Source organism: Dama dama, chromosome X, assembly GCF_033118175.1.
Source record: "Dama dama isolate Ldn47 chromosome X, ASM3311817v1, whole genome shotgun sequence".
NCBI classification, from domain to species: Eukaryota; Metazoa; Chordata; class Mammalia; order Artiodactyla; family Cervidae; genus Dama; species Dama dama.
In genome coordinates, this window is record NC_083714.1 from 9,399,029 (window position 1) to 9,412,046 (window position 13,018).

General features: G+C 38.8%; 1 long non-coding RNA gene across 1 annotated transcript in view; it reads right to left on the reverse strand.

The window, feature by feature from the left end:
• Positions 1-11,823, reverse strand: part of LOC133051697 (uncharacterized) — a 32,826-nt gene extending 21,003 nt beyond the window's left edge. Inside the window, exons 1-2 of the long non-coding RNA XR_009691914.1 lie at positions 11,731-11,823; positions 10,973-11,158 (exon numbers count right to left, since the gene is read on the reverse strand). This is a non-coding gene — a long non-coding RNA (uncharacterized LOC133051697). The remainder of the gene's footprint in view (positions 1-10,972; positions 11,159-11,730) is intronic.
• Positions 11,824-13,018: the final 1,195 nt, after the last annotated feature.

The window sequence follows — 13,018 nt, forward strand, 5'->3', positions numbered from 1 at the left end:
AAAGAGATGGGAATACCAGACCACCTGACCTGCCTCCTGAGAAACCTGTATGTAAGTCAAGAAGTAACAGTTAGAACTGGACATGGAACAACAGACTGTTTCCAAATCAGGGAAGGAGAACATCAAGGTTGCATATTGTCACCCTGCTTATTTAATATATACGCAGAGTACAAATTATGCGAAATGCCTGGCTGGATGAAGCACAAGCTGGAATCAAGATTGCCGGGAAAAATAACAGTAACCTCAGAGATTCAGATGACACCACCCTTATGGCAGAAAGTGAAGAGGAACTGAAGAGCCTATTGATGAAAGTGAAAGAGGAGAGTGAAAAAGCTGGCTTAAAACTCAACACTCAAAAAATGAAGATCATGGCATCTGGTCCCACCACTTCATGGCAAATAGATGGGTAAACAATGGAAACAGTGACAGACTATTTTCTTGGGCTCCAAAATCACTGTAGATGGTGACTGCAGCCATGAAATCAAAAGACACTTGCTCCTTGGAAGAAAATCTATGACCAAACTAGACAGAGACATTACTTTGCTGACAAATGTCCATGTAGTCAAAGCTATGGTTTTCCCAGTAGTCTTATATGGATATGAGAGTTGGACTATGAAGAAAACTGAGTGCCAAAGAATTGATGCTTTTGATCTGTGGTGTTGGAGAAAACTCTTGAGAGTCCCTTGGACTGCAAGGAGATCAAACCAGTCAATCCTACAGGAAATCAGTCCTGAATATTCATTGGAAGGACTGTTGCTGAAACTCCAATACTTTGGCCATCTGATGCAAAGAACTGACTCATTGGAAAAGACCCTGATGCTGGGAAAGATTGAAGGCAGGAGGAGAAGGGGACAACAGAGGATGAGATGGTTGGATGGCATCACTGACTTGAAGGACATGAGTTTGAGTATGTTCCGGGAGCTGGTGATGAACATGGAAGCCTGGCATGCTGTAGTCCATGGGGTTGCAAAGAGTCAGACAGGACTAAGCGACTGAACTGAACTAACAAAACATTAACTCTAAAGAGGAAATAAGAGGAAAATATGAGAAAAGTCAGTGGTTGCTCTGAGGTGACATGGCTCCAGCAAATTAACTTTGTACTTTTAAGAAGTGAAAAAATATTTTTTTAATCCCTGTTTGTACCGCTCATCCCCATACAATCACAGGCCTTCTTTCTCTCTCTTTTCTCCTTTCTCCCCCACCCTTCAACATCAAAGTTCCAGAAAGCATTTTTGCATTTGGTTTTTAATATGTTTCTCTTCCTACCGACCCCTTACCTTACCGCACTATAGTTTTTGTCCCCATAATTGCAAGGAATGTGCTCTCACCAAGGTCACAAGTCTCCTTTTAGTCTCTAGGTTCAGATATTTTGTATAAATATGTTAACATCTTGAAAGTTCTTTTAATAACCATATAAAATATGCATGTTTGTACACATTGCTCCTATTGCTTAATATCAAATCTTCAACAGTTTCCCAGGCTCTGGAGCAGGAGGTGCTGGGTTCAAACCCAAGATGACCTGCTGCCTAACTGTGCAGTCCTGGGCCAAATCCTTATTTTTCTGTTCCACAGTTTTTTAATCTATAAAGTGAGTATAAGCAATTGTATCTACCTCAAAGAGGTGCTGTGAGCACTGAAGAACTGATATATGAATAGGACTTGGCATATGATACATAAAAAGGACTTGGCACAAATACAATTTTAGCCAATTTTGTATTTTGTTTTCTCTATCTTTATTGATACTACTATCCTGGCAGTTGTGAAAAATAGGGTTTACACTGATTTTTATTCATATTCAGTGACATTTGAGGGATGTTTTTACTGAGTGTATTAGTTTCCTAATACTACCATTTCTTTGTATCACTAATTCATACACTAATCAGTAAATATATATTGAGCTTGAAACCTATACTATTCCATTAGCGCTTACTCACTAACTCTAAACTGGAAATAAGAGGAAAATATGGGGAAAGTCAATGGTTAAATCTGAGATGACATGGCTCCTGCACATTAACTTTATACTTTTCTGAACTGGCAATAAAAAAGAAAACATGAAATTCATGGCTTAAAACAACAGAAATTTTTCCCTCTCTCACTTCTGGAGACCAGAGTCCAAAAGTAGGGTATTGACAGGGCCATACTAGAGCAGCAGACTCCAGTCTTTGCCTCCATCTTTCTTTACATGGCCTTCTTCCTTGTGTGTGAAATCATCCTCTCCTTTCTTTTTTTTTTTTTTTTCTCTCCTTTCTCTTATAAGGACACCAGTCATTGGTTTTAGGGACCACCCTAAATTCAGTATGAACTCATCTCAATTGCATATGCTCAGACCATACTTCTAAATATGGTTGCAATCACAGGTATGGGTTAAGGCTTGGACATATCTTGTTGTGGAATATAATTCAACCCACTACAGTGATATAAGCAGATTAAAAATCTAAAATAAGGTCTTACCTTTTGTACAGAGCATATGAATGCATCTGTACATGCATGAATACACATATTCCCATATAAGAAAGCTTTGAGACCCATATAACCCAGGTGAAAACATTAGCAAGGATTATCTTTGAGTGCTATATTTAGGGTATTTTATTTCTGTTTATATGTTCCATTTTTTAACCTATAAACCTGTGTTACTCTTGTAAATACAGAGAATAATAAAATCACTGAGGAACACAAGCAATCTTTGCTCTGCCTACAAGAGAGCCATAAATTTAGAACAGGACCATCCCTGAGGCACAGGAAGGGATAAGAAGATGTTGGGGAGCCCATTCCACACTATAACAGGACACAATTCCCCAAATTCCAAATCATACTACTTACTATCAATATTTTAAATTCCTACCTATTTAAGTGGGGAAAAAGTGTTGTACCTCAGTTTGATTAGTTTTGCTGTGCCCTGATGAACAGTGAGGCTGAGGGTCTTATCAGGTGAGAAGCAGTAGTGTGTACTGCTTACATGTGGGGCTCAGAGACCACACAGAATCTGTTCACATCTTGGTCTTGGGACCAGCTAGCCCTACCCTCACTGTGCCTCACTTCCCTGATGGTTAAAGGAAAAGACTAAGTGTAGGTTGAACATGTACAACAGTGTTAGGTAGTGAAGAGGTCAGGAATAAATATGTACAATTATTATCATACCTAAATGAATCATTAGAAATTACAGGATCATTTTTATTATTCTGTGAGCTTATACTGATTGGCTTGAATTGACCTATGGTGTTTATCATAAAAAAGTAGCTTATAAAACCATAAGAAGGATTTTACATCATTGCTATTCTTAAAAAATGCATAATTATACTGGCATAGTACAATTTCTGAAAAAAAAAATGTAGTCAAATGTAGACAGTTCTTATCCATAAGAAATAGACCTTTAAGAATTTTAATGACTTTTTTTCCCTTCGTGCATTGTCTACCCAGTTTTATCTACAACAAAGTGCTTGGTTTTGGAAGTGCAAAATATAGTAAGAATAAATATCCCTAGCCCTTCCCATAGGAAAGTGGGTCAGTGTCAAAATGGGGAATCCCTAAGCCATAGGAATTAGGTAACAAGTGGTCTCAGAACTAATTTTTTAATCTACCACATGACATTCCCAGTGGGCAATGTCAAGAGAATTAGACATGCCTAAAGGAATGGCAATCATGTCTCTCAAATAAAGCTTACATGCAGCAGTCCAATGACATCTACACTTCCCAGGATTTTAGTAAAGGTTGTGAGATAAAAGCAGCTTTACAAGATGCTTCCTTCTGTACTCTCACAATTAAAGCCCCTTGAGCTAAGAGCAAGCCATGGTTTTAACCACCAGTTAGCCAAGGAGTGAGCTCCAAGGGAAAGGAAAACGTGAGGGTCTGCATGATATCGCCCAGCCCCACAGCAACCCGAGGGGAGAATGCTTAAACAGAAGGATTCAGGGGGAAAGTTTAGTCACAGTTTCAATCAGACAAAGTTCCCAGGCACAATCAACATGTGAGAATGAAATAAACTTTAAAGTACCTTCCTGGGACTTTCCTGATGACCCACTGGTTAAGAATCCACCTTCCAATGCAGAGGATGTGGGTTTGATCCGTGGTCAGGAAACTAAGATCCCACATGCCGTGGGGGCAACTAAGCTTGCAGGCCACAACTAGAGAGAAGCCGCAATGAAGAGCCCACATGCCACAACAAAGGTCCCACATGCCACATCTCAGACCCAACACAGCCAAATAAACAAATAAATATTAAAAAATAAAATTGCAACCTCATCACTAGAAAAAAGGAAAAGAGAAGAAAAGGAAAGAAAAGAAAAAAAGTACCTTCTTTATGCAACTAAAACTAAGAAAAGAAAAGGAAAATATACAAAAGCCCAGCACTTCAAAAAAATTCAAAATGGGATACATGCTCAAGCCAACTGAGGGATCTGAGGGTTAGTCTGAACACAGGAGGACTACCTGCGATCATGTCATCTTTCACCTAGGTTTTGGACGTAGAGGTCTAGCTGAGCAACAGTGTGAATGAAAGACAGAAAACTAAGCCTGGACAAAGAGAAGTTTCATATTCAGGGGGCACTGAGACACTGTTTAGAGCTAGCTGAGACCTGGCAACTCGAAGACTTTGAACATGGCAGATAAAAAGTGACTAAAATAGTATCTGCTGATTCCCTTAGTGCCTCCTTCAGCACAGAAATTGAGAAAATGGGTGTGTCCATTTTAGAAGCTATAGAAGCTCTGAAAGAGAATATACATGGCATAACATTCATAACATATACATTTCCTTTCTGCTCCTTCAAATCCAAATGATTTCTATGAACTCTTCTTATTTAAGTCATCTCTTTTCTTGGGAGAGAACACAGGAGAAATTATACATATATTTGTTGAACTTTTACAATATTGAAAAACGGATATCTTCTATCAGTTTGTTCATTATTCCTGACAACAGATCTGTGAGGTAGGTATCAATATGCCATTTCCTAGATGACCCACTATATGGTTACAGACATCTACTTAGAGGCATCTCTCTTCATTTTCTATGGGTTATTTTTTCCAAAGAAGAGACAATTTTTAGAAATAGAAACAAAAAGTTTCCTTTAAAGAAGGTTATAAAAATTAACTGTTGTATGATCCCAATGCCCTTTAAAGAATTCGTAGTGTGTATGTGAGTGTGTGAGTGATAGTTGCTTAGTCATGTCTGACTCTATGCAACCCTATGGACTGTAGTCCGCTGGCTCCTCTGTCCATGGAATACTCCAGGCAAGAAAACTGGAGTGGACTGCCATTTCCTTCTCCATCATACGTGTATAAAGAGAATGAAAGGACATATAGGTAGTTTTCATTTCCTGCTTACTCCTGAATCTACATCACATCTCTTTATTAAATTTGAGTTATGGACTTCCCTGGTGGTCCAGTGGTTAAGAACCCATCTTGCAATGTGGGGAGAAATAAATATATATATTGTAATTGATTATATTTTTTAAAATTGAAAGTTAAAACTCAAATTCATAAAAGTGATTACCTATAAGATGACAGAGCAGCAGCTCAGGATGGAAGATGATATATATTCTCATTAAAAATACAATACATAATTACTGGCTCCAGGTACTAAAAAGGACAAGAAACAATGACCAACCCAGTAGCAAAGAGCAACTCTACTTGATCAGATTGAATTAGACACATTTCACACTAAAAGGAATCAGCATTCTTTGGAGAAAAGGCTGATTCCAGGACTAAGTGGGAATTGTAGCAGATGAGTCTGAACCAAACTCTCATTCTAGAACACATGTCAAGGAGACAACAGCCACCCTAAAGACTCAGAAGCCAACCAAAAGGCTCTCACAGTCCAAAAATAGAACAATTTGAACATCAAAAATGTTAATACCTGCAATGGATTAAAACATCAAGTATATAAACATCTAGAGCGTATGACAACACTCTAAAAGAAAAAAAAAAACAACTCAATTTTCACCTTTGGAGGATCCCACAGAAAAAACTCACCATCTTAAAGAGTAGAAATATTGCAAAAGAATTAAGCATTAATTCCTCTCTTCTGTGTCAATCAGACATCAGTGTAACCTCATAGTTGATGAGAGGAAGTTTGTCTTATAGAAGAATTCCAGCTAATACATGGAAAAGAAATTATAGAATTAAAATATTACCATTTGCAACCATTAATGAAATATAGATCGAGGTCTTCATCTTAAGAGGCTAAGAAAACATGAGTAAAAGGCAGATGGGAAATGTCATAATAGATGGATCAGACAACACCTGGACCCAGTGATCAGTCTCAAGGACAGAGGAAGAAGGACAGAAATGAAGAGGCTCCTGATATAGGGCCATAGGAAGTACACCACCACATCTCAGGTACTCTTTCCACAAATCTGAATCTGAGCAAGCCTCTATATGTACAGTAATTACCAATTTAAAGGAAATAGGATGAGCCAGTAGAACCAACAGCACAATAGAGACATAATCAGCATAATCCAGAATGCAGACTCCACAGGAAAAAGATCCAGTTTGTTAAGTAAATAAATGGAGATTTTAAAAAGGACATTTGGATGAAAAGAGATCAAGATTTCAGGGAAATTAAGCTTAAAACCACAATGAGCTGCTACCACGTATCTATAAGAACAACAAAAAGGAGAAAGATGGAAAATACCAAATTGTCTAATGCATAGAAACTGTGATGAATATTATCTTCTAATTTTTACAATCATTATCTTCACATTTTTGTTAAATAAATAGTCTGTATATGCAAAAATGCCTACCAAAGCATAGTTTTCACCTGACAACACCTAACAGGGGCTGACATAGTTCAACAAATGTCTCTTTCTTCTTCCTAAGTATAATGGTGAGGAGTGTGGGCTCCAGAGACAGACCAGGTCCAAACCACCATTCTACCACTTATAAAATGGTATGAATTTGAAAAAAAAAAATAATGGTATGAATTTGAACACTTTTACTTCACCTCATAGTCACTCAAGTGCCTCATCTGCAAAACACCAATTATGCAGAACTGATCATTGAAGAAAGAAGTTCAAAGTAAAAAATATTGCCTTGTGTTTTGGTTTCTACAAGGATAAATGGTGAGGAATTACATAATTTAAAAAATTCAACTGCAAAAACCTTGGGATAGCTGGCTCTCTCTGTACTATGGGAGAATGAAAGAACCTCTCTGGGCCTCAGTTTTCTCCTTTAAGAACTGTCTTTACCTCATGGGTTGTTGCTTTGAGAATTAATCGATACATGCAAATACTTAGAATGGCATGAGGCACACAATATCAGCTTAATAAATGGTAGAATTTTCATAAGGACATGCAAGTTTTGATATTTTTACGAAGTTTCCATTTGTCTGTAATAAAGCTTGTCATTTGGACTCAATTCGAATATCATGTCCTAAGAAAGAGCTTCACTGACAATTGTGTCTACAACAATCCCTGTCCTTGTAATTTTCTACTAATGAATTTTATTTTGTTGCAAGCATTTATTCCCATACAAAATAGCCCAGCTTACTGACTTGTTTCCCTGCTTATTGCCAGTTTCTCAAACTAGAGTAAAAGCTCTAGGGATACTGCCCTTTCTTATTCACTGTGTTGCATCCCCAGAAACTAGTTTCAGTGAATGTGATGGATTGAAATGTCACCCCAAAAAGATATGTTGAAGTCTTAATTCCCAGTGCCCCTGAACATAACCTTACTTGGAACTATGGCTGTTGCAGATGTAGTTAGTTAAGATGAGGTCATACTGGAGTAGGGTTGTCCCTAAAATAATGTGACTGGTGCCACATAAAGACAGAAGAACAGGGATAACATCATGTGATGATGCAAGCAGAGGTTAGAGTTCTACAGTGCCAAGTCAAGAAATGGAAATATTGCCATCAGGAGCTAGGAAGAAGCTTAGACAGATTCCCCAACTGGTCCTCAGAAAAGTGCAGAGTCCTAAACCTGGACTTCCAGGAAATTCCCTCCTTTGGACTTCATCTACAACATCAGCTCCTCATGACTCACCAGCAAACTACCTCCAGACTCCAACTAAAACTCCTGAGTTTCCAGTCTGTCGGCTTCCCCCATCAGACTCCACAAACTAACGTCACTTCCTTAAAATAAATCTCTCTATATATACATCCCATTGGTTCTCTTTGAGAACTCTGACTAATAGAGATATTAAAAATCAAGTATCTTTTCCATCCTAGCGTAACCTGTGCTTTCAACCACAAAGATTTCCCAGCAATAGTCAGCTACTGACACGTTCAGTGAAAATACCTGGAAATTATAATAAAAAAATATTCCCATGACAATATCATTGAAAAGTACGAACTACATAAAGATAACCTATATTGTACATCTGTGTCCACAAATGTGCAAGTTCTAAACTCTGAACACTATAAAACATTGCTGAGAAAATTAAAGCAGGCCTAAATAAATCAAGGGATATGTCATCCTCTTGGGTCAGAGGACTCAGTATTGTGAAGATGTCTATTCTTCCCAAACTGATGTATAGATTCCTTGCAATCCCAATAAAAATTAAAGTGTTCATTTTTTTAAAGAAATTGATTATTCTAAAAAGTCATTGAAATGCAAAGGGCTTAGTCTACAAAAAGCAACTTTGAAAAGAAAAAAGCTGGAGGATAAGCACTATCTTATTTCAAAACTCAAATCTATAGTCATCAAGGCACTGTGGTATTGGGATGAAGGTAGGAATGTATATCAAAGGAACGAAATTAAAATTCTAGAAATAGACCCACATATATATGGGCAACTGATTTTCAACAAAGCTACAAAGGCAATTCAGCAGAAAAAGGAGTCTTTTCAACAAATGGTACTGGGACAAGTAGATAGCCATATGCACATAAACTGTGATAGATGGGGCTTCCCAGGTGGCACTAGTGGTGAAGAATCCACCTGCCAATGCAGGAGATACAAGAGACGTGGGATAGATCCCTGTATAGGGAAGATTCCCTGAAGGAGAAAATAGCACCCCACTCCATATTCTTGCCTGGGAAATCCCATGAACAGAGGAGCCTGGCAGGCTACAGTCCATTGGGGTCGCAAAGAGATGGACATGGCTGAGTATCTGAGTGTGAACTTTGATCCATATAATGCACTACATACAAAAGTTAACTCAAAAAGAATGACTGATGTAAACATAAAAGCTAAAACTATTTTAAAACTCTAGAAAAATTACAGTAGAAAATTCTTGTGACCTTAGGTTTCATAAAGATTTCTTATAAATGACATCAAAAGCAAATTCAAAACCATACATGAACGAATTGATGCACTGAATTTCCACAAAATTAAAACTCATGTTCTTCTAAGAACACTGTTGAGAGAATAAAAAGACAAGCCATTGAGCGAATGAGAGAAATATTTGCAATTCACAGATCTGCTATTTAGAATTAAAAATCTCACAGAGGTCAGTAGAAAACAGACACTTCAATAAATAAGTGGACAAAAGATTTGAACAGATACTTCACCTAAGATACACACTTGTCAAACACATGACATGTGTCAAACACATGTCAAGCACATGAAAAGATGCTCATCATCATTAGTCATTAGGAAAATATAAATGAAAACTATGAGAAATCACTACACCCCTCTGTGAAAGTCCAATCCAAAATTAAAAAGAATGACCATACCAAATACTGGCAAGGTTGTGGAGGATGGAACTCTCATATCTCATACACTGCTGGTGGCAATGGAAAATGCTCTGACTACTCAGGGAAAAAGTTTAGCAGTTTCTTACGTAGTTAATTTTACAACTATCATATGACCCAGCCATTGCTCTTATAAGTATTTACATAGAGAAAATATATGTCCCAGGAAAGAATTATATACAAATGTTCATAGAAGGTTTATTTCCAAGAGCCCCAAATTGGAAACAATCCAAATATCCATTAACAGGTGAATGGACAGAACAAATTGTTATATATCCAAATAATGGGATAGTTCCACATTATAGGAAAGGAAAGCTAATCTATAGTGACAAAAGTCAGTGGAAGCCTATGAATGAGATAGGTTGAAGTAGAGAGAGAGGCAAAGGAGAGCTTGGTGGGCTGATTACCTAAGAGCACAAGGAAGCTTTTTGAGATGATATATATGTTCATTATCTTGACTGTAGTATTAGATTCACAGGTGCATACATATATCAAAACTTAGACCATATACTTTAAATATGCACAGTATATTGCATGTTGACTATACCTCAATAAAATATTTGAAATATATTTATATATTCATAATTCTGATGCAATTAAATTAATCAGGTGAAAAATTCTTACAATTATGCTCTTGTAGTATTAACAGATCCACATTATATCTTATCAAATTGGTCATGCTCCATATAACCAAAATAATCATGTGCAATAAAATATACCCAAATATTAGGGTAAACTAAATGTTCACTTTTTTCTGAAGTACAGAAATAAAAATAATACATCCCAGGGAAATCATAATGATATTTAATAGGAATTGGTTATTTCAGGAAATGTGGCTGAGTATCATCATGTCAGGACAAACTCTAAAGTAAAAGTGCTTGTTTTTAAATAATAAATTCTATAGCTGACATTTTAAACTAGCACTTGGAAATTGCCTGTTTTTTTTAAAAAAAATGTCATTATAAAAGGAAAAGAAACCTATTTGCAGCAGAGAACAATCTACATTACAATGTCAAATTATTAGAAAGTCCTAACTACTGTATATTTCATACCCGTATGAGAGACACAAGGGAATCACTGATTATTATTATTTATAAGATATATTTACTTATTTAACTCTATTTACTACAAATGAATGTTAAAGACCAACTGCCTTCCCAGTTGGACAAACAATTGCTTTTCAGCACAAAAAAGAAAAAAAAGGCTTCTCTCAGATGGGCCTCAAGGGTGACTGAAAAGCATGTAGCAGCTGATGAAATGTATTCCCACTTTCCAACTCTTTCCCATGTAGATCAAAGTAGCTACTTTTAGGCTAATTTGTGAACCTTACAGAGATATCCCACAACATACTTTTACCATACATATGAACTCATTTGAGTCAGGCATCATATCCAACTGAAGATGTGAAGTGTTGGGGTCTCTGGAGGACCGCTGGCCTTTAACCTGCAGTGGACGTTCCATCAGTCACCAGGACACTGATCTTCAGAAGCTGTCTCCTTCAGACACCTGATATGAGCAAGGCCATCAGCATGAGGGCTGCACAGGGAGAGACACATCCGGCAATCACCATGGTTTACCGGTGTAACTGTGTGCTCGGCATCGTTCTAGGCACTGGGTTATGACAATGACAATGAAACCATTGGGTAGTGATCATAACAACCAGATGTTACAACGAGCTTCCCACCACGGACTTTTTCTTCTCCGTTTCTCATCTATCCCTTAACAACAAAGCGGAAACGGAATAAAAAGTGGCCTGAATTCATAAAGACGTTCATGATCCCGCAATAACCAGAGGGCCATCGGCTTACTCATGTGTTATCACTGAACGTTCTCAGCGATCCTGTGTGGAAAACATTCTCATCCCCATGTTACAGAGGGGAAAGGTGAGGCTCAGAGAGTCGCTACCTGTCTCACCTTCCACGCTCCTGCATTTAGGAAGAAAGTGGCTCCAGGACACCCCTGGCGCAGACACCGCACTCACTGGGGCCGGGCGGGACCCCAGTGCTTTACCTACGAGACAGCGGGGCACCGAGACCCAAAGCGGGAAAGAGGCGACTTGCGTGTGGATCCCTTTGTCTCCCCACACCCCAGGGCGGTAAAGCGCCTACCGTAGGTACTCACTCTCCAACCTCAGTTCCAAACAACTGAAGGCGAAAAGTGCTCTCCTCTCCAGGCGCTTTTGTCTCCATTAGAAAATCGTCGAGGTCGCCTTGCTGACGTCACGTTTCTACGGTTACCGCCAGGCGCACGCAGATCCTCCACCACCTTAAATACCAATACCCTCCCACCCTCCTGCACCCCCGTATCTTTAGCTTAAAGTAAAACACCTCAGCTCTTCAGGCTGCAACCGAGAAAACATACTCATTAGAGCCACTAGACTGGGACCCCGGCAACTAGCAAAAATCTGTCCAGTTCGGTGGGACAAAATATGTGCTTGTGGTCAGAAATTGCGTTTGCTTTAAAGAGACTGGGATGGGGAGGGAGGTGGGAGGGGGGTTCAGGATGGGGAACACATGTAAATCCATGGCTGATTCATGTCAATGTATGGCAAAAACCACTACAATATTGTAAAGTAATTAGCCCCCAACTAATAAAAATAACTGGGGAAAAAAAGGAATAAAAAAATAAATAAGTTTAAAAAATAAAAAATAAAAAAATAATGAGACTGTTGCGGTTGTCCGTCTAGTTTGGGTTTTTTCAGTAGTCATGTATGGATGTGAGAGTTGGCCTATAAAAAAAAAAAAAAAAACCAAACTGAGCGTCAAAGAATCGATGCTTTTGAGCTGCGAGGGGATCCAACCAGTCAATCCAAAGGAAATCAGTCCTGAATATTCATTGTAAGGACTGATGCTGAAGCTGAAACTCCAATTCTTTGGCAAGCTAATGGGAAGAACTGACTCACTGGAAAAGACCCTAATGCTGGGAAAGACTGAAGGCGGGAGGAGAAGAGGACGACAGAGGATGAGATGGTTGGATGGCATCACTGACTGGAGAGACATGAGTTTGAGCAAGTTCCGGGAGATGGTGCTGGACAGGGAGGCCTGGCGTGCTGCGGTCCATGGGGTCCCGAAGCATCGGATAAGACTGAGTGACTTAACTGAACTGAATTAAAGAGACAGTAGGGGATTCCCTGGTGGCTCAGACGGTAGAGAGTCGGCCCGCATTGCGGGAGACCTGGGTTCGATCCCTAGGTTGGGAAGATCCCCGGGAGAAGAAAATGGCAACCCACTCCAGTATTCTTGCCTGGGGAATCCCATGGACAGAGGAACCTGGCAGGCTACAGTCCAATGGGCTCGCAAAGAATCGGAACAGACTGAGCAACTTCGATTTCACTTTCTTGAAGAGAAGTACAGGGCTTCCCAGCTGGCTCGAGGTAAAAAGAATCTGCCTGCAATG